The sequence below is a fragment of the Oncorhynchus gorbuscha genome, linkage group LG16 (genome assembly GCF_021184085.1).
Source record: "Oncorhynchus gorbuscha isolate QuinsamMale2020 ecotype Even-year linkage group LG16, OgorEven_v1.0, whole genome shotgun sequence".
Lineage (NCBI taxonomy): Eukaryota > Metazoa > Chordata > Actinopteri > Salmoniformes > Salmonidae > Oncorhynchus > Oncorhynchus gorbuscha.
Genome location: NC_060188.1, coordinates 45,701,892 through 45,724,857, shown reverse-complemented (window position 1 = coordinate 45,724,857; position 22,966 = coordinate 45,701,892).

Sequence of the window (22,966 nt, the reverse complement as noted above, 5' to 3'; positions counted from 1 at the left end):
ACTGCCTCATTGCCTGCATCCGTAATGAGTCAGCAGTCAAACGACCTCCACTCATCACTGTAAAATGCTCCCTGAAACACAACTACAAATACTTAGGCGTCTGTTTCGACTGTAAACTCTCCTTCCAGACTCACATCAAACATCTCCAATCCAAAGTTAAATCTAGAATTTGCCTCCTATTTCGCAACAAAGCATCCTTCACTCATGCTGCCAAACATACCCTCGTAAAACTGACCATCCTACCGAGCCTCGACTTTGACGATGTTATTTACAAAATAACCTCAAATACCCTACTCAATAAATTGGATGCAGTCTATCACAGTGCCATCCGTTATGTCACCAAAGCCCCATATACTACCCACCACTGCGACCTGTATGCTCTCGTTGGCTGGCACTTGCTTCATACTCGTCGCCAAACCCACTGTCATCTACAAGACCCTGCCAGGTAAAGTCCCCCCTTATCTCAGCTCGCTGGTCACCATAGCAGCACTCACCTGTAGCACGCCCTCCAGCAGGTATATCTCTCTGGTCTCCTCCAAAACCAATTCCTCCTTTGGACCCGTCTCTCCTTCCAGTTCTCTGCTGCCAATGACTGGAACGAACTGCAGAAATCTCTGAAACTGGAAACACTTATCTCCCTCACAAGCTTTAAGCACCAGCTGTCAGAGCAGCTCACAGATTACTGCACCTGTACATAGCCCACGTATAATTTAGCCCAAACAACTACCTCTTCCCCTACTGTTATTTATTTATTTTGCTCCTTTGCACCCCATTATTTCTATTTCTACTTTGCACATTCTTCCATTGCAAATCTACCAAGGCCACCATGGCCTTTATCTCCCTTATCTTACCTCATTTGCTCACATCGTATATAGACTTATGTTTCTACTGTATTATTCACTGTATGTTTGTTTTACTCCATGTGTTGTTGTGTGTCGAATTGCTTTGCTTTATCTTGGCCAGGTCACAATTATAAATGATAACTTGCCTACCTGGTTAAATAAAGGTTAAATAAATGTATTTACATTAGGTCTAATGTAGGTGTCTGAGAGTCATGTTTATTGTGTCTGTGTGGGAGAGCGAGAGAGAGAGAGAGTGTGTGTGTGGCATCTTGTTTTCCTTGTCAGCCACCATCTCTCCTAACCATGACTTATCCACCAACTTTGAGAAAGTACAACTGCACATGTCTGTTGTTGGAAATGTATAACACAATCTGTAGGCCTAAATATCTCCAATCCTGAAATAAAAGAGCATACATGCAAAATAAACAAGTAATTAAAATATATTGACATATTTACCTACTAATGAGTGTGTGTGAGAGAGTGTTTGTGTATGTTTTCTTTGTTAGCCACCCATCTATGCTTTTCTGCTTCATAAATAACTGAGCCTGGAACTCCATCCAGGTCATCTCGCTCTCCATTCCTTGGCCTTGGTCGCCTAATGACTCGCCCTGAATGTTAATCGCTATATACATTCATTGTGGAGAACAAACTGAGCGATTTGGATGGGTAGCCAGGGAATGGCTTTGGTACAAAAAACATTTTTTTATGTAGGCAGGTTTGCCAATTTCTTTTTGATAATTCATTTTAATCAGAGAAAAAGACAATAAACCAAACTATTGCCTTAACTCTGAATGTACACAGTCCTCAAATAAAATGGAACATACATGAAATAAACAATGTATTTACATTGGGTCTAATGTGTGTGTGTGAGAGAGGGAGGCATGTTTTTCAACTCAGAAGAAAGCACACAGAATAACCTCACACTGTACAAATGAAGCCATAGTATTTTACAATATTATACAATATCATTCAATCAGATCAAGCATTAACCGGCAATAGCCGACACCCGCATAGCTGATGTTTTGGTGGTGTCTGAGGTGTAACTGCGTTGGATCTGTCAAATCGGTAAGCAGCAGCTCTTGATCATTGTCACAAAACTACACATGTCCTACTCACGTTACAAATTCAGAACAAGAAAGTGTAGGTTATATAGAAATGTAAAATCATTCAATTAAATCATGAGGATTTCTATCAGCCTATCGAGGTGTAGATTACATGCCAAATTGTAAACAGGGCTACATGAGATTTCTGTTAATGCGACTCCATGCAGCCAATGACAATGTCCGCTTTAGGTATAATGCCACAAGCCACTTGTGAATTTGACAGCTCTAACACAGTTCCACCTCAGACACCGCCAAAACAACCGCTATGTGGATGTCGGCTAAAGCGGATGTGATTGAATAGAGCCCCAAGTGAGGGAGAGTGTGCATGTGTGTATACATGCACGTGATAATTACCTGTATCACCTGCCGTGGCCGGTGTAGGAGATGCAGAGGCAGAGGTTGAGCTAATAGGAGTGTCAGATCTAAAAGAGAGAGGAACAATTCTCATGTTAAAATAATAATACAACAAAACAGAGTGAGGGATTGAGTGAGTGTGTATACGTGTGTGTGATAATTACCTGGACCACATCACACTGCTTAAGGTCTACAAGCCCCTGGAAGTTCCAGTTTGCCACTCCATGCCTGGAACAGCTTGGTGGAAAGACAGATACCTGTCACCCACCAAGCAGGTTGGCAGATCTGAAAAATAGGCACAATATAATTTTAATGACAAAGCCTTGACTACACACTAACCTAAACAGAACAGACTATGGGAGGCGCACAGTTTTACATAGAGCAATGATTACTTGGAACTCCTTTTCCACATCAAGTAAATTATGCAAGCAGTAAAATTAGATTTAAAAAAACAGATAAAAATACACCTTATGGAACAGCGGGACTGTGAAGAGACACATGCATACACATGATAACATACACACTGTACACACACGTGCACATGGATTTTGTGTTGTAGATATGTGGTAGTAGAGTAGTGGTCTGAGGGCACACACTTAATGTGTTGTGAATGTATTGTAATGTTTTTAGACAACAATCTGGTCAAAAATGCAAAGACTCCTGGTCCTATCCATTTATGTCTGTAAAGTACGCTCCGGACACAGGCCATGCAATCTCTGTTGTTCACTGGAAGCAAATGGAGGATGTGAGAAAGGGAACAGCTCTAAAGCCAGGGACCTGTAAGGCATAAGCATAACCTTGACAGCAAAAGATCCATTAGAACGTAACCTCACTTTCGAGTTGCCAGGCGCAAACTCCAAACAGGAAAGTGTACTGATAGAGAACCCCAACACGCTTGGCCGACACCAAGGCCATGAGCACGGAAGTCTTGTAGGAAAGGACCTTCAGGTCCACAGACTTCAATGGTTCAAATGGTGGCTCAACAAAATCATCCAGCACCAAAGCCAGGTCATGATGGAGGCCAATGGTTTCTTGGGGACCTTTAGTCCTGCAGAAATGTTTTGGTACCCTTCCCCAGATCTGTGCCCATACACAGTCCTGTCTCAGAGTTCTATGGACAATTCCTTCGACTTCATTGCGTGGTTTCAGCTTTGACATGCACTGTCAACTGTAGGACCATATATAGACAGGTGTGTGCCTTTCCAAATCATGTCCAATTGAATTTACCACAGGTGGACTTCAATCAAGTTGTAGAAACATCTGAAGGATGATCAATAAAAACAGGATGCACCTGAGCTCAATTTCGAGTCTCATAGCAAAGAATCGGAATAATTATGTAAATAAGGTATTTCTCTGTTATTTTTAATACATTTGCAAAAATGTCTAAAAGCCTTTTTTTCTCTGCATTGTCATTATTATGGGGTGTTTAGGTTGCTGACGATTATTATTTTTTAAATCCATTTTACAGTAGCCTGGCGAGCGTTCAACCTCTTGGCTTCTTGAATGGAGTCCAAGTTCTTATGGTCTGTCCAGATCTCGAAAGGATGAGGTGCCCCCTCCAACCAGTTTCTTCACCCCTCAAGAGCCCACAACTGCCAAGAGCTCCAGGTTGCCTACATCGTAGTTGAGTTCTGCTGGCGAGAACCGCTTAGATAGAAAGTTGCATGGGTGCAGTTTCTTAACCTCCTTCTGCTGTGAAAGGACCGCCGCTGTGAAAGGACCGCCCCTGCTCCAGTGTCCGAGGCGTCCACCTCCACCACAAAGGGACGAGTCGGATCAGGATGAACAAGGATGGTTCCAGAGGTGAAACATCCCTTGAGCTCCATGAATGCCCTTTCAGGCTCGGGGTCCATCAAAAATGGGTCTGGGAATTGCGGGTTAGGACTATGAGAGGCACTGCCACCACACCAAAGTTGCGTATGAAACACCTGTAAAAATTGCCAAACCCGAGGAACCGCTGGACCTGCTTGAGTTGGTGGGACGAGGTCAGATGGCGACCTCCTCAATCTTTACGGGGTCCATTTGGATGTCTGCGGTAATGATAAGGAAACCTGGGATATGTGGAACTCACACTTCTCTATCTTGACATAAAGTTGACTCTGCAGGAGGTGTCTCAGGACTTGGCGGACGTGCAGTATGTGTTCCGGAAGGGTCTTGGAGAAGATCAAGATGTCGTAGAGGTAAAAAGAAAAGACGAACCGATTCAACATACCCCTCAGGGTGTCATTGACCAATGCTTGAAAGAATGCCGATGAGTTCGATAATCCGAAGGTCATGATTAAATACTCATAATGGCCACTAGGAGTATTAAAGAGTCTTCCACTCATCTCCCTCCCTGAATCTAACCAGATTGTAATCGTTGCGGAGGATCAGTTTGATGAAGAATTGGGCCCCTTGGACCAACTCCAATGCGGAGGACATCAGGGGTAGGGGGTAACAATTCTTGATCATAATCTGGTTCAGCCTCTGTAATCGATGCAGGGACACATCATAATTACCTACCAAGAAGCCATTTCAGGCTATCAATCAAGTTAGAACAGCTTGTCTAACTATCTTAGTTCAATGGCACAGTCGTAAGGATTATGAGGGGGAAGGGTAGCGGCCTGTCAATTACTGAAGGTCTCCCGGGGGTGGAAGTATTTGGGAGAGAGAGCGGAAAAGTCTTGGTCTTCAAGGGATGCAGGAGGACATGGCGAGGCTCTTGGTGGGGGTCTTAGACATTTAGTCTGGCAGTTCTTACCCTAGTGTAGTAGGTGTCCCGTGGATCTGGAAATTAGTGGATAATGTAGAGCTAGGCAGGGGTACACTAGGATAAGGGGGTTCTCGGGAGCAGTGATCAACAGAAACCTATGAGTCTCAGAGTGGCTCACCCCAACCTGCAGTAGAGTGTGCTTAGTCCGATATTCCATCTCCATCGAGGGCTTGAATCTGTAGAGGGATGGGACATTTCACGTAGGGGATCTGTAACTCTCTGGCGAAGTCTTGATCAATGAAATGATCCGCGGCCCCAGAGTTCACAAAGGCTTGAATCTCCCGCTGACGGTTGTCCCAGTGGAGTGTTGCGGGTAAAAACAGACAGTGATTGCACAGCTCGTCAGGGTCTCCCCCCTGTCCTGGCGAGCCCTGGCGTTTCCTTACAGCTATCGGCAGGTAGCACGGAGATGGCTGAGACCTCCGCCATAGAGGCAGCAGCGATCGCACACTTGTCACAGACGTGTGCGTCCCATTTGCATGTGATCCTCGATGCTGGGCTCGGTGGACTTAGGGTGCTCAGGAAACTGGAATGCTGGAGTGGTGTCAAAAGGCTGCTGTCTCAGATGCGGTTGTCCATCCTGATTGCCAGCATTATCAAGGACTCATGGTCCTCTCCCATTTCCAGAGCGGCCTCTTTGATGGAGTTAGACAGACCCTGGTGGAAAGTGGTAATTAGTGCCTCCGTATTCCACCCACTCTCGGGGACAAGGGTGTGGAACTTAAAGGCGAAGTCAGCCACTGGTCTGGCCTCTAGGCGGAGGTAGAACAGTCGGCTGGCCACTTCACATCCACCGACTGGGTGGTTGATGACTCGTCGCAGCTCGACAGTGAAGGCTACTATAGATCTGCAAGATGGTGGCTGCTGTTCCCACACCGCCATTGCCTACGCCAGGGCCTTGCCCGAGAGTAGAGAGATGATGTAGGCGATCTGGTGCCAGGAGGAACCATGACAGTGGTTGGAGTTTTTTATGTTGAATTTGGCAAACAGTCCTGCATGTCACATCCTACATATTCTTTTATATTCCTTTGGAAGTCGGGTAGGATGATTATTTGACAGATATTTACTGTGGGTAGTTGGCTGTGATTACGGTCTGGGGCAGGCCCAGCAGGAGATAAATAATATATGCCATTTAGCACACGCTTTTATCCAAAGCGACTTATTGTCGGGTGGTCCCAGGAATCAAACCCTGGAGTTACAAGTGCAGTCCTCTACCAACTGAGCTATGGTTGAGGAGGATGAGGAGCGCGACAGAACCTGTAATGGTGACCTCAGATTAACTAGGTATTACTTAGATTGTAGGTCATAGACTACGGCTATGAAGTGTTGCTTATGAGGGACGCAACACAGCTCCACACACAGAGGTGGTGGAACTGTTCAAACATGGTGCACAAAGACCACTATCTCAAAGTCAATCGATCACATACAGCATGTTTTTTTTTTTTTTTATTTTTTACATTTGGCAATCCTAATGGGTCTCTTGTTTGCCATAGATGGCATTATGTCCTTATTGGGATGTTAGCATTACTGAACAGTTTTCCAGACCAGTTTCAGAGTCACCACAGCATGAGAGCTCATTTTTCGCATGCGAGTCCAGTTCATGTGTCACATAGGCTGGCCAGACAGGTGGTATCAAAATAGGTAAATATGAGGACAATTCACACCAGCACTTTCCAGAAGGCATTTTGGCTGTTGAATGGCCTCCTGACATGTGGCAGTTCAATTCCATCATGTCTCTGTCTTTATTAACTGCCAGAGGGTGGACTGATGGTGGAGTATGCTTATTGAGGACAGTTCGGGGAGATTCATGATGGGATTGATATTGGTGAACTCCTGCCTTATGAGCTTGTCATTATGTGTGGTTGCATCCTCCCTAGACACCATAATGTCACCAAGTCAACATGTACGGCAACTCCAGGGCAGACTGGGAGATTTAGGATGGCATTGATGATGGAGAGGTGCAATTCCTATGACATGTGAAGGCCCACTAACTTGATGGCATTTATTGTCAATGAGTGTCAGGTTGTGTTGTTGTTGACCAGTTGAAGAAGGATTTTATTAAAATGGATAACACGAATAAAGACAAACGCACAGCTCTACAAACAGCTGTTAATGATGATGGCATATTCAATGAACTGATGAAAACTAACCAAGCGCTCCAGGACAAGTTGTCTACAGAAATAAAGGAACTTAAAATCAAGAAATTCAACCAAGACAAAAAAGAAAAGGCCGATGGTACAGTCTACATCTGGAGAAACCCTGACAAAAGAGGTCCCGCTCCCCCTCTCCATGACAGATGCCGCTTACTTCGATCCACCCCTGTCTGATCAACGCTCTACAACCAGTGCCTCATCGGCTCATCAGTGGTAGTTTTTTATTCAACGAGAGACTGGACGGACGGAAGGGAGGTGGCCGCAGGCACAAGCATCGACGAGATGCCGAGAAGAAACGACTATCAGAGGCAGAGGAGACCGTTCACACGGTCCCAGAACCCACTGGACTGAGTGTCTAATTTATCAAGCAAGATATTGAGCCCTGCCCATGTCTCTTTGCTTAATAAAGGGTTATCTTTTGTGCCTACAACCCAGTGCAACGATTTTGATGTTAAGGTAGACATGTTTAAGTTTTTTAGAAACATCCGTTTAAGGGAATACTTTAGCTCCCCTAATTCTGACACTTCTATTGAACCAGTAGGTTGCTCTCCTGCACATACTCCGACATCTTTTAGAAGCAAGAGTTATTTTATACCTCCAGCCAATCGCAAGCACTCTATCGAGACATATTGCAGACTTATGGAAAATGATGTTGGACATCTCCTTAATAAATCCTCTTGAAACTAGCAATCCCGGTTCCGGGATCGTAATCATAGCCTCAAACGAATTAGCATAACGCAGCGGACATAAATACCCCTAGAAACTTTTCCTATTCATGAAAATCGCAAATGAAATTAATGAAATATATTCAAACACAAGCTTAGCCTTTTGTTAACAACAGTCATCTCAGATTTTCAAAATATGCGTTACAGCCAATGCTAGACAAGCATTTGTGTAAGTTTATCATGGCATAATGCTATGCTAGGCTCCGCTGGCAGCAGGCAACATTTTCACGAAAATAAGAAAAGCAACCAAATGAAATCATTTACCTTTGAAGGACTTCAGATGCTTTCACTCAGGAGACTCCCAGTTTGATAGCAAATGTTCCTTTTTTCCAAAAATATTATTTCTGTAGGCAAAATAGCTCCCGTTTGTTCATCATGCTTGGCTGAGAAATCGACCAGAAAATGCTACAACCCCAAACCTTTTTCAAAATTAACTCCATAATATCGACAGAAACACGGCAAACGTTGTTTAGGATCCATCCTCAAGGTGTTTTTAACATATATATTCGATAATATATCCGTCGAGGCAATTCGTTTCTCATAAGAAGCGATTGGAAAAATGGCTACCTCAGTATTTTACACAAGATTTTCTGCGGGAGACACCATGTGACCACTTGCTATATATGGTCCCTTACGGCTATTCTTCAATGGAAATGCGTAAAAAGACGTCACAATGCTGTAGACACCTTGGGGAATACGTGGAAAACGTAAGCTCATTCGTAGCTCATTCACAGCCATATAAGGAATCATTGGCATGAGGCTGTTTCAAAGAATTTAGCACTTCCTGGTTGGATTTTTATCTGGGTTTCGCCTGTAACATCAGTTCTGTTGCACTCACAGACAATATCTTTGCAGTTTTGGAAACATCAGCGTGTTTTCTATCTGGAGCTGTCAATTATATGCATAGTCGAGCATCTTTTCATGACAAAATATCTTGTTTAATACGGGAACGTTTTTCATCCCACAATTTTAATAACGCCCCCAAATGCATAACTGGTTTTAAGAATAAATAGGGGTCCAAATCTTTCCATAATTTACCTAAGGATGAAAAACAAGCTTTGCTTGATTTACAATCCGATACGTCAGTCCTTATTCGTCCTGCTGATAAGGGTGGGTCGGTTGTACTCATGGATAGGACAGTTTATGTACATGAGTGTTTATGTACATAGACAGCTGCTTTACAACACCTTTCACAAGAAACTCAGAAGTGACCCTACTTCCCAATTTCAGAATACTATCTTTACTGTCCTAGATGGGTATTTAAGTTCTGGTCAGATAACCAAAAAAATAACATGATTATTTTGGCTATTCAACACCCTAGAATTGCCACTTTCTATACTTTGCTGAAATTACACAAGAATGTTACACAACCTCCAGGGCGCCGTATTGTAGCGGGCATTGATGCAGTAACGGCCCCTCTATCTACTTTTGTTGACTTTTTTAGCTCCCCTCCTTTGTAAAGGACACCAGCAGTATGATCTCTATCATTGAATCTCTTGATCCTCTACCTGAGAATACGTTGTTAGTTACTTTTGATGTTGAGTCGTTATACACAAATATTCCACACGAGGCCGGTATTGAAGCTATGGAACATTTTCTTCTGCAACGTGACCCTAATGAACTACCTTCCAGTGCATGCATTATGACATTGGCTAAAATAGTACTGACACATAACTATTTCATGTTTCTAAATGATTTCTTTATTCAGACGAAGGGTACTGCTATGGGATCCCCCATGGCTCCTAACTATGCTAATTTGTATGTGGGTTACATGGAGAAACAGTCTATTTTCAATCCTCTCAAAAATGTTTTCTCGCCTCACATCATTATTTGGAAACGGTATATTGATGATATTTTTGTTCTATGGAGGGGTGATGCAAAACAGCTCCAGGCATTCTATGCTTTTCTTAACTCCTGTTCTGATCATTTGAGATTTACTATGCAATCTGACACACTTCAAATCAGTTTTCTTGATCTTCTGATCTTGTGTGAAGATAATGTTCTATACATTGATCTTTACAGGAAGCCTACTGATCGTAACAGTTTGTTGAGGGCTGATAGTTGTCACCCACTTCCCTTGAAAAATAGTTTGCCCTGCAGCCAATTCTGTCGAATCAAAAGAAATTGCAAAAAACAATCAAATTTCGACAGAAATATGGCTGAGACGCAAAGAAAGTTCAAGGAGAGGGCCTACAAGAATGATCAGATTAATATTGCCATTGATAAAATTCAAAACAAAACGAGACATGACCTTTTTCAAGGTCAGTCCCGCAAAAAGACGCATTCTTATGTTCTAACTACCTGCTATTCAAAGTGCTCTGAACAAATTAAGGGAATTGTTCACAAACATTGGCACATCCTAAAATCCGATGACAGTCTCGGTAATGTGTTTTCGGACCTTCCCTTGGTCGTATTCTCGCGGGGCAGAAATCTCAGAGACCAATTGGTACACTCTGATTTACCACCCCAATATATTCCTGAACAACGTCTATTTGCGCCCCTACTGGATGGAAATTACAAATGTAATGGCTGTGCTCAATGCAATGGCACTTATAAATGTAGATCCTTCAAACACCCACAAACAGGGAAATCTATCCCAATCAAAGGTGTTATTACATGCTCCACTAAGACAGTTATTTATCTTATAACTTGTCCTTGTGGTAAAATATATGTAGGTAAAACAAAGCGCAAATTAAAAGTACATATCCCAGAGCATTGTTGCACCATTAGGTGTAGAAACTTTACTTACCCAGTTGCGGCCCACTTCTTGGAGGCAGGCCACTCGATTTCGTCTCTGCGTTATATTGGCATGGAACATGTCACTCTCCCAAGGAGAGGGGGTGACCTTGATAATTTATTGTTAAAACGAGAGAGTGCCTGGATCTTTAACTTAAAGACCCTTGCGCCCTTCGGTCTCAACGTAGACTTTGATCTGAAGCCTTGTGTAGTCAAATGAATTTATGATCGTGTGCTATCCATTTGTTGTTTGTATGCTGTTCTTTGTATGACATTTTAATATTTGATAATTAACCAATGATATTAGGCCACTCTTGCCATGATTACAGACACCTGTGTCTTTTGACACTATATAAACGAGTCATCCCGCAGTGTTTGTGATTATACCCTGATTTACATTTACATTTACATTTAAGTCATTTAGCAGACGCTCTTATCCAGAGTGACTTACAAATTGGTGCATTCACCTTATGACATCCAGTGGAACAGCCACTTTACAATAGTGCATCTAAATCTTTTGAGGGGGGAAGGGGGGGGGGTGAGAAGGATTACTTTATCCTATCCTAGGTATTCCTTAAAGAGGTGGGGTTTCAGGTGTCTCCGGAAGGTGGTGATTGACTCCGCTGTCCTGGCGTCGTGAGGGAGTTTGTTCCACCATTGGGGAGCCAGAGCAGCGAACAGTTTTGACTGGGCTGAGCGGGAACTGTACTTCCTCAGTGGTAGGGAGGCGAGCAGGCCAGAGGTGGATGAACGCAGTGCCCTTATTTGGGTGTAGGGCCTGATCAGAGCCTGGAGGTACTGAGGTGCCGTTCCCCTCACAGCTCCGTAGGCAAGCACCATGGTCTTGTAGCGGATGCGAGCTTCAACTGGAAGCCAGTGGAGAGAGCGGAGGAGCGGGGTGACGTGAGAGAACTTGGGAAGGTTGAACACTAGACGGGCTGCGGCGTTCTGGATGAGTTGTAGGGGTTTAATGGCACAGGCAGGGAGTCCAGCCAACAGCGAGTTGCAGTAATCCAGACGGGAGATGACAAGTGCCTGGATTAGGACCTGCGCCGCTTCCTGTGTGAGGCAGGGTCGTACTCTGCGGATGTTGTAGAGCATGAACCTACAGGAACGGGCCACCGCCTTGATGTTAGTTGAGAACGATAGGGTGTTGTCCAGGATCACGCCAAGGTTCTTAGCACTCTGGGAGGAGGACACAATGGAGTTGTCAACCGTGATGGCGAGATCATGGAACGGGCAGTCCTTCCCCGGGAGGAAGAGCAGCTCCGTCTTGCCGAAGTTCAGCTTGAGGTGGTGATCCGTCATCCACACTGATATGTCTGCCAGACATGCAGAGATGCGATTCGCCACCTGGTCATCAGAAGGGGAAAGGAGAAGATTAATTGTGTGTCGTCTGCATAGCAATGATAGGAGAGACCATGTGAGGTTATGACAGAGCCAAGTGACTTGGTGTATAGCGAGAATAGGAGAGGGCCTAGAACAGAGCCCTGGGGACACCAGTGGTGAGAGCGCGTGGTGAGGAGACAGATTCTCGCCACGCCACCTGGTAGGAGCGACCTGTCAGGTAGGACGCAATCCAAGCGTGGGCCGCGCCGGAGATGCCCAACTCGGAGAGGGTAGAGAGGAGGATCTGATGGTTCACAGTATCGAAGGCAGCCGATAGGTCTAGAAGGATGAGAGCAGAGGAGAGAGAGTTAGCTTTAGCTGTGCGGAGCGCCTCCGTGATACAGAGAAGAGCAGTCTCAGTTGAATGACTAGTCTTGAAACCTGACTGATTTGGATCAAGAAGGTCATTCTGAGAGAGATAGCGGGAGAGCTGACCAAGGACGGCACGTTCAAGAGTTTTGGAGAGAAAAGAAAGAAGGGATACTGGTCTTGGCTGTCGAAACGTTGGTAATTACATTTTTGGATCTGAGCTCCTAGAGTGTGCTGCTCTTTTATTTTCAGGTTTTCTACTCCGCTAGCCAGCACCTCGCCTAAATAGGTGTGCCTTTCTTTTTCTTCTAGATCATTGTGTTGTAGTGAACACCTTATTGTAATGAACACCTACCTGCTTTATGCGCTTGTCATCATGTGTGGTTGCATCCACCCCATACACCATAATGTTACTATAGCCTCGCTTATACCTTATGTGAGTTTCTTGATCTGATCTACGATCTATCTATCCAGTCACTGATCAAGGTTTGATGCATCTACACATTGTATTAAAATGTCTCTTATCTGTCCACTATGTATGCATTATGACAAGATTTGCAGGTGCCTCACTGTATGCAAATAATTTGACAGATGTTCTTTTATTTATTGTAAGACAGTTAATGATGCCATAAGTCACGGGTGCCATCTGTCAATGATTTTTAGAGGCCAGTATAATAATGTTTAAAATGGTTTGACCATCTAAAACTGTTTACACTTGATTGATATCCAGAAACAATGTGTGCCTGACTATCCCGGGAGGCCAGCTGAGACTCTGGCTTAATCCTATTCTTTAAGTTTTATTTTTGGTTTCGTTGGAACGTGAATCCGACTTATAATTTGTTAACTTGTCGATAAGTTAATAAGCTATTTACTGTATTGCGAAAGATGCATATTTTGTGTCAGTGACTTAGTCGGGTGTTAAATCCAGTTTTTATACAAATGAACATCTCCATCTCAATTAAACGTATGTTTGATTTGGTTTAGTTCTATTCTTTAACTTACATTTTTGGTTGAGATGGAGATGTGAATCCAGCATATCCATTATTAATTTGTAGACTAACTGGAATTAAAGCCAGACTAAGTCGTTGGCACGAAAGATAAATGGTGGCACAGTTGGAACTATCCAAGCAGAAGTTACATCTCTGTCAAATGTTGATATTTGATTGGGAAGACAACCAAACACAATTCAATATCCAGTTTGTCTACAAATTAGTAATTGATTTGTTGGATTCACTTATCAATCAAAAATGTAAGTTAAAAAATAGGACTACATCTAATCAAAGTTTAAATGCACTTTCAATAGCATTTGATTGTATTTAGTCCTATTTTTTTACTTTGAATTTTGGTTGAGATAGACAAGGGATACAATATATGAATTATTATTATTACATCTAAAATCAACCAAAGCTTGAAACCCTAAGCCTACCCATAACACATCAATTAATAGCTTGGGTGTGTATTTGCTTCAATCACTAAACATAACCGTAGTTATTAGAGACAGGCTTCTATTTAAGCCAGGCATCTATTTCCTTAATGCACACAGCTTTTTCTCAAAATGTTGAGATGACTACCACAGATTTAATTGATCAGTATAAACCAGTATAACAATTATAAAAACAAATTGATTGCAGATCAGACTTACAAAGACTAACTGGTCCTTCTGTAGCTCAGTTGGTAGAGCATGGCGCTTGTAACGCCAGGGTAGTGGGTTCGATCCCAGGGACCACCCATACGTAGAATGTATGCACACATGACTGTAAGTCGCTTTGGATAAAAGCGTCTGCTAAATTGTTTTTTGTTGCGTTTATATTATTGTTCAGTGTACATTTCATGAATATCATTAAAAAATATATATTTTAGCTAAGACTTATAGATGACCTGGAGCCAGTGGGTTTGGCGACAAATATGTAGCGAGGACCAGCCAACGAGAGCATACAGGTCGCAGTGGTGGGTAGTATATGGGGCTTTGGTGACAAAACAGATGGCACTATGATAGACTGAATCCAATTTTCTGAGTAGAGTGTTGGAGGCTATTTTGTAAATGACATCGTCGAAGTCAAGGATCGGTAAGATAGTCAGTTTTACGAGAGTATGTTTGGCAGCAAGAGTGAAGGAGGCGTTGTTGCGAAATAGGAAGCCGATTCTAGATTTAATTTTGGATTGGAGATGCTTAATGTGAGTCTGGAAGGAGAGTTTACAGTCTAGCCAGACACCAAAGTATTTATAGTTGTCCACATATTCTAAGTCAGAACCGAGTAGTGATGCTGTCGGGCGGGCGGGTGCGGGCAGTGATCGGTTGAAGAGCATGCATTTCATTTTACTAGTATTTAAGAGCAGTTGGAGGCCACGGAAGGAGTGTTGTATGGCATTGAGGCTCGTTTGGAGGTTTGTTAACACAGTGTCCAAAGAAGGGCCAGATGTATAAAGAATGGTGTCATCTGCTTAGAGGTGAATCTAATAATCTAGGCAAGAGCGACATCATTGATATATACAGAGAAAAGAGTCGGCACGAGAATTGAACCCTGCGGCACCCCCATAGAGACTGCCAGAGGTCCGGACAACAGGCCCTGCAATTTGACACACTGAACTCTATCTGAGAAGTAGTTAGTGAACCAGGTGAGGCAGTCATTTGAGAAACCAAGGCTGTTGAGTCTGCCGATAAGATTGACAGAGTCGAAAGCCTTGGCCAAGTCGATGAAGACGGCTGCACAGTACTGTCTTTTCTCGATGCCGGTTATGGTATCGTTTAGGACCTTGAGCGTGGCTGAGGTGTACCCGTGACCAGCTCGGAAACCGGATTATGTAGTGGAGAAGGTACGGTGTGATTCGAAATGGTCAGTGATCTGTTTGTTCACTTGGATTTTGAATACTTTAGAAAGGCAGGGCAGGAAGGATATAGGTCTGTAACAGTTTGGGTCTAAAGTGTCTCCCCCTTTGAAGAGAGGAATGACCGCGGCCGCTTTCCAATCTTCAGGAATCTCAGATGATACGAAAGAGAGGTTGAACAGACTAGTAATAGGGGTTGCAACAATGGCGGCGTATAATTTTAGGAAGAGAGGGTCCAGATTGTCTGTCCCAGCTGATTTGTAGGGATCCAGATTTTACAGCTCTATTTAGAATGTCAGCTGTTTGGATTTGGGTGAAGGAGAAGCGGGGTTGGGGTGCTTGGGCCAGTTGCTGCGGAGAAGGCAGAGCTGTTGGTCGGGGTTGGGGTAGCCAGGTAGAAAGCATGGCCAGCCGTAGAGAAATGCTTAATGAAATTCTTGATTATCGTGGATAATCGTGGATAATCAAGGAGGTGCTCTTATTCTCCATGGACTTTACAGTGTCCCAGAACCTTTTGGAATAAGTGCTGTAGAATGCACATTTCTGTTTGAAAAAGCTAGCCTTGGCTTTTCTAACTGACTGTGTTTTTTCCTGACTTCCCTGAAAAATGGTATATCGCGGGGACTATTCGATGCTAGTGCAGTAGGCCACAGGATGTTTTTGTGCTGGTCAAGGGCAGTCAAGTCTGGAGTGAACCTTTGGCTATATCTTAGTTCTACATTTTTTTAAATTGGCATGCTTATTAAGATGGCGAGGAAGGCACTTTTAAACAACAACCAGGCATCCTCTACTGATGGGTTGAGGTCAATATCCTTCGAAGATACCCGGGCCAGGTCGATTAGAAAGGCCTGCTCTCAGAAGTGTTTTATGGCGAGTTTGACAGTGATGGGGGGGTGGTCGTTTGACCGCAGACCCATGATGGACGCAGGCAATGAGGCAGTGATTGCTGAGATCTTGGTTGAAAACAGCAGAGGTGTATTTAGAGGGAAAGTTGGTCAAGATGATATCTTGGGTGCCCATGTTTACGGATTTGGGGTTGTACCTGGTAGGTTCCTTGATAATTTGCGTGAGATTGAGGGCATCTAACTTAGATTGTAGGACGGCCGGGATGTTAAGCATATCCCAGTTTAGGTCACTTAACAGTACGAACTCTGACGATAGATGGAGGGCAATCAATTCACATATAGTGTCCAGGGTGCAGCTGGGAGCTGAGGGGGATCTACAACAAGCGGCAACAGTGAGGGACTTATTTCTGGCGTGATGGATTTTTAAAAGTAGAAGCTCAAACTGTTTGGGCATAGACCTGGATAGTATAACAGAACTCGTCAGGCTATCTCTACAGTAGATTGCCCCCTTCATAAATTCTATCAATTCATCAATCATAATGAATTTATCAAAAAGTTGAAGTCAACACTGTTGGTTTCTGATGCAGAGGGAATAATTTTGTCACTTGTCAGTACACTTGTAAAATATATTATATAAAACACCATTGTATACACCAGCTAACAATATCTATACCACAATGCAGTTGTAAGCATGCTCGGTATTCTATATCATACTACAACATCAGTCTAACTGAATATGGATGTTGTGTTGGTTGAATGTTCCAAAATGTTCTTCAGCTGGTGAACCTCTTCTTGTAATAACAGCTGGTATAGGTTAATGGCAGCTTGTGTTGGATTTGGGGACAGTGACTCTGGCTCCTTGTAGACAATCGTCTTGTCCTTTCTGCACTCAGGTAGACAAGCTTCTCGCACATTTTCTTCACCACCCACTGCTTCGACCTCTTGCAGAAGATTTGTCTCCCGGAAAGACATGCAGACTGATCATGAGGATGTGTAACCATACAATAAACCCATGTTCATCTATCTGTAACAAAAAAGCATACAGTAGACTGGTATGTGTTTTGTTACACTTTGAGTCAATAATGGGGCATTGAGACAGGCTGTTAGCAAAGATGTGAAACGGAGGATTTGACTTGTAGGCAGTCTAGTCATGTATTGTGTATGAGCACCTACAGTTGTGCTATTGAGTAGACAAGCAATGCCAACAATAGAGTGAATAGGCTAGAAGAGAATATTAACAGCCCCTCTCCTCCATGTCAAAGAACTGACTGCAAGTGTGGGAAAAGTTTGAGGCGCACTTGGCTTGTAGACAGTTTAGTCACAAGAGGGTATTGTGCTTTTATAAATAATGTACCTTTGGCTGTCCTGGCTTGTTTCAAAGTCAGATGATGTTGAGCTTGAGTTTATTCCAGGCTGAAAGCTTTCATGGAATGGGTCACAGACTATGTACTTATAAAGCTGGTGTCAAAGTAATCATCATCAGCAGCATGACTAGTCTTAACCAACATTTTACTACTTTGCCCCCACCAATACACACTCAAACAATGTACTATATCCACCCACCTCCCTCATGTCAATAAATCATGCATACTAACGTTCATAGAAAATACCCACCCCCCAACAGACACACATCAGTCACCCCCACCATCCCCTCCTTACTAATACCTCCATTCCTCCAATTTTCTCCAAGCCTTGCATGAACAATCAACGAAGCCTCCATAATACAGAGAAAACTACAGTAGAAGCTGTAGCCTACTTGTAAACACCAACTATAGCAACAAGACATGGACCATGCTTATTCCTAGCTCCAGTATATTTATTTTCTCATCATGGAGTCATGGAAAGATTGAGTAGATTTTAGAAGGTGACTTACGCTAGTTCCTGGTGCTGAGCTTAATGTTGATGCCTCTGCAGATGTTGATGGGATCGGACTCTAAATAGAATATAGTCATGTTAGCCTCCGGGGTAGTTAGATAGCTAGCTAGCTGTTAGCTAACGTAGCCTGATGAAGCTAACATTAGCATGCAAAGTTACATAGCAAATCGGCAGATATCAGCTGCCAAATTATATTGATATGCTTTGGAATGTCTAGCCAGCATATTATGAAAGCCAGCTAGCTAGATTTTGGTTTAGATAAACAAATGTAGTTCGCTAGCTAGCTATCCAGATAGCTACATTACTTCAGGTTGACTTATTTTCTGCTGCGCGGATGTTGGCTGATCAGATAGCTCCCTCTTTGAAGTGAAGGGGAAAATCGATAGAATAGCATCACTTTTCAACATTCGACTACATGGGAACCACATTTGAGACTTCAGTTCCATTTCGAAATCCTCTCGCTGAAAGTGCTGGCTACAAAGACAGACATTTTTATATTTCTCACACCTCCACGGCGCGGTCCTCCACATCCTAAAATCGTTATAAATTCTGGATATTGTGGTGTGCTTATAACCAGGCCATGTAGCTGGTGAGATGCGGAAACACTCATATTTGCATTTAATGAGGAAATTCTAAATGGTTATGACACATATGATATGTTAATTACATATTTAAGGACATATACACTCACAGGCCAGTTTATAAGGTAAACACATCTAGTACTGTCTTGGGCACCCCCTTTGCCTCCAGAACAGACTGAACACTTCAGGGCATGGATTCTACAAGGTGTTGGAAACAAGTGTTGCTCATTTGGTATCAATGGACCTAACGTGTGCCAGGAAAACATTCCCCACACCAGTACATCACCACCAACAGCTTGTACCAGGCAGGATGGGTCCATGGACTCAGGCTACTTACGCCAAATCCTGAGTCTGCCATCAGCATGATGCAACAGGAACCGGGATTCGTCGGACCAGGCAATGTTTTTCCACTCCTCAATTGTCCAGCATTGGTGATCACGTACTAATAGGAGTGTAACCTGGTGTGGTCGTCTGCTGCAGTAGCCCATCCGTGACAAGGATCGACGAGTTGTGCGTTCCAAGATGCTATTCTGCACAACACTACGCCGTTATTGGTCTGTTTGTGGCCGGCCTGTTAGCCTGCACGATTCTTGCCATTCTTTTTCGACCTCTATCATTAACAAGTTGCTTTCGCCCACAGAACTGCCGCTGACTGGATGCTTGTTGTTGTCACATCATTCTCTGTAGACCCTAGAAGGTGGCCGTTACTGGATAGATACTGGACCTGGAGCGCCGGAAATCGACGATCATACTATGCTTAAAGTTGCTTAGGTCACTTGTTTTGCCCATTCTAATGTTCAACCAAACAGTAACTGAATGGCTTGATGCCTGTCTGCCTGCTTTATATAGCAAGCCACTGCCACCTGACTCACTGTCTGTAGGAGTGATACATTTTCGTGAACCGGTGGTGTAGCTAATAAACTGTCCGGTGAGTGTATAGTGAAATAGAGCAGCTGTGATATTCTCCTTTAAGTATAGAGATGGGCACAAATTTTGCATGTGTATATAAGTAGATAATGTCCCCTTTATTATGTATTATTAGGATGTTTAGTAGGCCTATAGGGTTTTCTTATAATATATTACTTTTGGGGGCGGTTTCCTGGTCACTGATTAATCCTAGTCTAGGACTAAAATGAATGTCAATGAAGAATTTCCTTTGAAAGGGCTTTTTGCTCTAGGACTATTCTGTGTCTGGGAAATCGACCCAAAAGCACTGAACCTCTATGGAAAGTACAATCAAGGTCTTGTAAGAAAAAGATCAACTCTACATTTGACTAATACTACAGTATTGTGAGAGGAGTGGCGTAGACATCAGCAGGACAGCAGCTGATCCACTTGACACAAACAGTGTGTCAGTTTTGTAGGCAAATACTGAATGATGGGGTTCTTAATGAGAGAGTATGACAGTGTTTACAGTTTGGAATGCTTCTTGTATCCAGAATCCATTATAAGTATCGTGTTAAGGCAAGCTCTAAGGCACAAAAGAATAGCATATTTTTGGTTATAGTCTATACAATCCAATGAGGATTACAGTTTGGAGAACTTCTTCAAATGGATAATGTGTAAGTCGACAACATGTAACATGAGAGTAGGTAACATGATTCTGAAGGCGTTCTTTGTAAAAGGTAACATTGCATGAAATTCCACAAAACTTTCCCAAAAAGCCACAAAAGCAAAACAAGGCTCTCAGTCTCTTCTATGTCACAATTGAAGAACCTCGGTTGACATTTGATAGATCGACACAGGGAGTACTTGCTATTCCATAATCCAGCTATTGTTTGAGTTTATTAGCCTTTGTCTCAGTGCGGTGAAGAGTAGAATAACAACACGTGCTGGTAGATTATGTTATGTCAACTATCTTGCTATTCTGTTGCATTGAAAACTTTTGTTTTTGAATCCGTATTTAGAGTTGGGGTATGTTTGTCTATATTCACAAGTTCTTAAGCTTGAACTGGGGTTTCATGATATGTGTGAGGGAAATCAAATAGTTTTAATGTAATAGTTTACCCCGACTCTAATACCCTTTTCACATTTGCGGACAACAGTCAGACAGACAAACTTAGTACAATTCTTAATCTACACAGTCTAACATGGTCAAATTGCAAACCAGCCTGCTACAAAGATTTAGCCTGATATGCATTATGGTAGCCTGGTACCAGATCTATTTTTGCCGTATAGACAATAGTACAACCAGATATGGGAACAGGTCAGCATTATGGGAGAAATCCTAAGCACTCGCAACTCTGACTTGGACTCAATCACACGTGGATGTCAATGATTATGGGGCTTTGTATCCTCAATGGTAGGCAACTGGAACAAAGGAAGGCTTACCTTTCCAAGCAGAGCAGCCATCTTGTTTCTTCACCTGGCCTTGGCCAAGGAGGCGACGTGGACCGTGGTCCACCAGGGGCATTTACCTCCACACATCCGAGCTGTTCAACTGACCTCCTGCAAGACAATACAATCAGGTCAGGGACAGCATGTAGGCTATCAAGCGTTTCAGAGTAGGGGTGCTAATCTAACATCAGTTTTGCCATTTAGATCACAAGGAATAAGATTGCATGGACAGCTGATACTAGATCAGCACTCCTACTCTGACACTCTTGATTCACACCACCCCAGATTTCAGAACTGAGGCATGTGGACATGTTCAATAGCTTTGAAAAATGCCACTGCATTCCTGAGGGGAGAATTTCCTTGCCACTATATCGCCTTGGGCTTTCTTATAGGCTTTGGAAATGTCTGTCTGGGTAAATAAATCTAGGGCAGAAATAAAGTGAAAAGCAATTCAAAACAAACTGCATTGAACTACATTGAGGAAGAAAATGCAATTGACCTGTGTGTCCATCTAAGTAACATAATAAAAAATCCCCATCAAAATCTGTCAATTTAAGCATCCACCTACTGTACAGTACGTCAGCTTTACACGTCTGCGGTGGAAGTGGCTGAGTTACAGTGGTGTTTGTCAGACCATGAGACATCCCGAAAATCTGTCTATTCACGAAAACGTCTGTAGCGTCCGAACGATCTGAATGGCCTACAAACTAATATGACCACTCATGGAAAGATGACTCTCACGATGCTATTCTCCGTTTTGGTCTACGACCCCCAAAAGGCCCACGGGATTCGTCTGAAGTCGGCAATGCTGATGTACCAACTCGGGGTCTTCCTTTCCTGTAGCGGTCCTCATGAGAGCCAGTTTCATCATAGCACTTGATGGATTTTACGACTGCACTGGAAGAAACTTTAAAAGTTATTGACATTTTTCGGATTGACTGACCTTCATGTCTTAAAGTACTGACGGACTGTCATTTCTCTTTGCTTATTTGAGCTGTTCTTGACATAATATGGACTTGGTCTTTTATCAAATATGGCTTTCTTCTGTATACCACCCCTACCTTGTCACAACACAACTGATTGGCTCAAACGCATTAAGAAGGAAAAAATTCCACAAATGAACTTTTAACAAGGCACACCTGTTAATTGAAATTGCATTCCAGGTGACTACCTCATGAAGCCGGTTGAGAGAATGCCAAGACTGTGCAAAGCTGTCATCCAGTCAAAGGGTGGCTACTTTGAATAATCTCAAATATACAATATATTTGGTTTTTTTCACACTTTTTTGGTTACTACATGATTCCATATGTGTTATTTCATAGTTTTGATGTCTTCACTATTATTCTACAATGTAGAAGATGTAAAAAAAAGAAGAACAACCCTTGAATGAGTAGATGTGTCCAAAATTTTGACTGGTACTGTATATATATATATATATTTCTTGAGCTTTCTTATCTCATACCTTATCTCATATCTCCTAGACATAGGACAAAAAATAATAATCTGATACATTCATCACAAAATGGTTCAATGCAGTACTGTAATGAAGCTCTGTAAACATAAGCTCCGGGGTGAAGTTTCCCCTATAGGTACAGATTTAACCTTAACCATTAGTGGGGAAAGTGCAAAACTGACCCAAGATCAGCATCTAGGGACAACTTCACCATACTTTGTAATGTAAGAGGAAAAGGAAAAGAGGAGAGACCTCGCCACCAGGGGGGCCCACTGAGATAGGGTATAATGTAGGGGAGCTCCTAACTGTAGAGGGAGAGCAAATGATGGAGGGTAATTGTGTAGTGTGGTTGAATCTATGTGGCTGACTGGCTGTGTTTATTTACCTATTTCTTTCCTGTTGTTTGGCTGTTTATTAAAGCCATAATCTGTCATTCATTTTTCTGCTCCACCACTTTTACTTATTATTATTATTGTTTTTTTTAAAGCTAACAGGTACTTTAGAAATGTATGGAGCTATGGATGCAATAACTGATAGCTCATGACATCAGCACGATTTTTAAACATATTTTGAACATATTTTGAAACTAACATTGTTGTGTAGGCCGACCTCATATGACAGGGTCAGTGTTGTAGTAAATTCATGAGGGATTTATAAGTTAAAAACGTCACAAATCAAATTTAAAT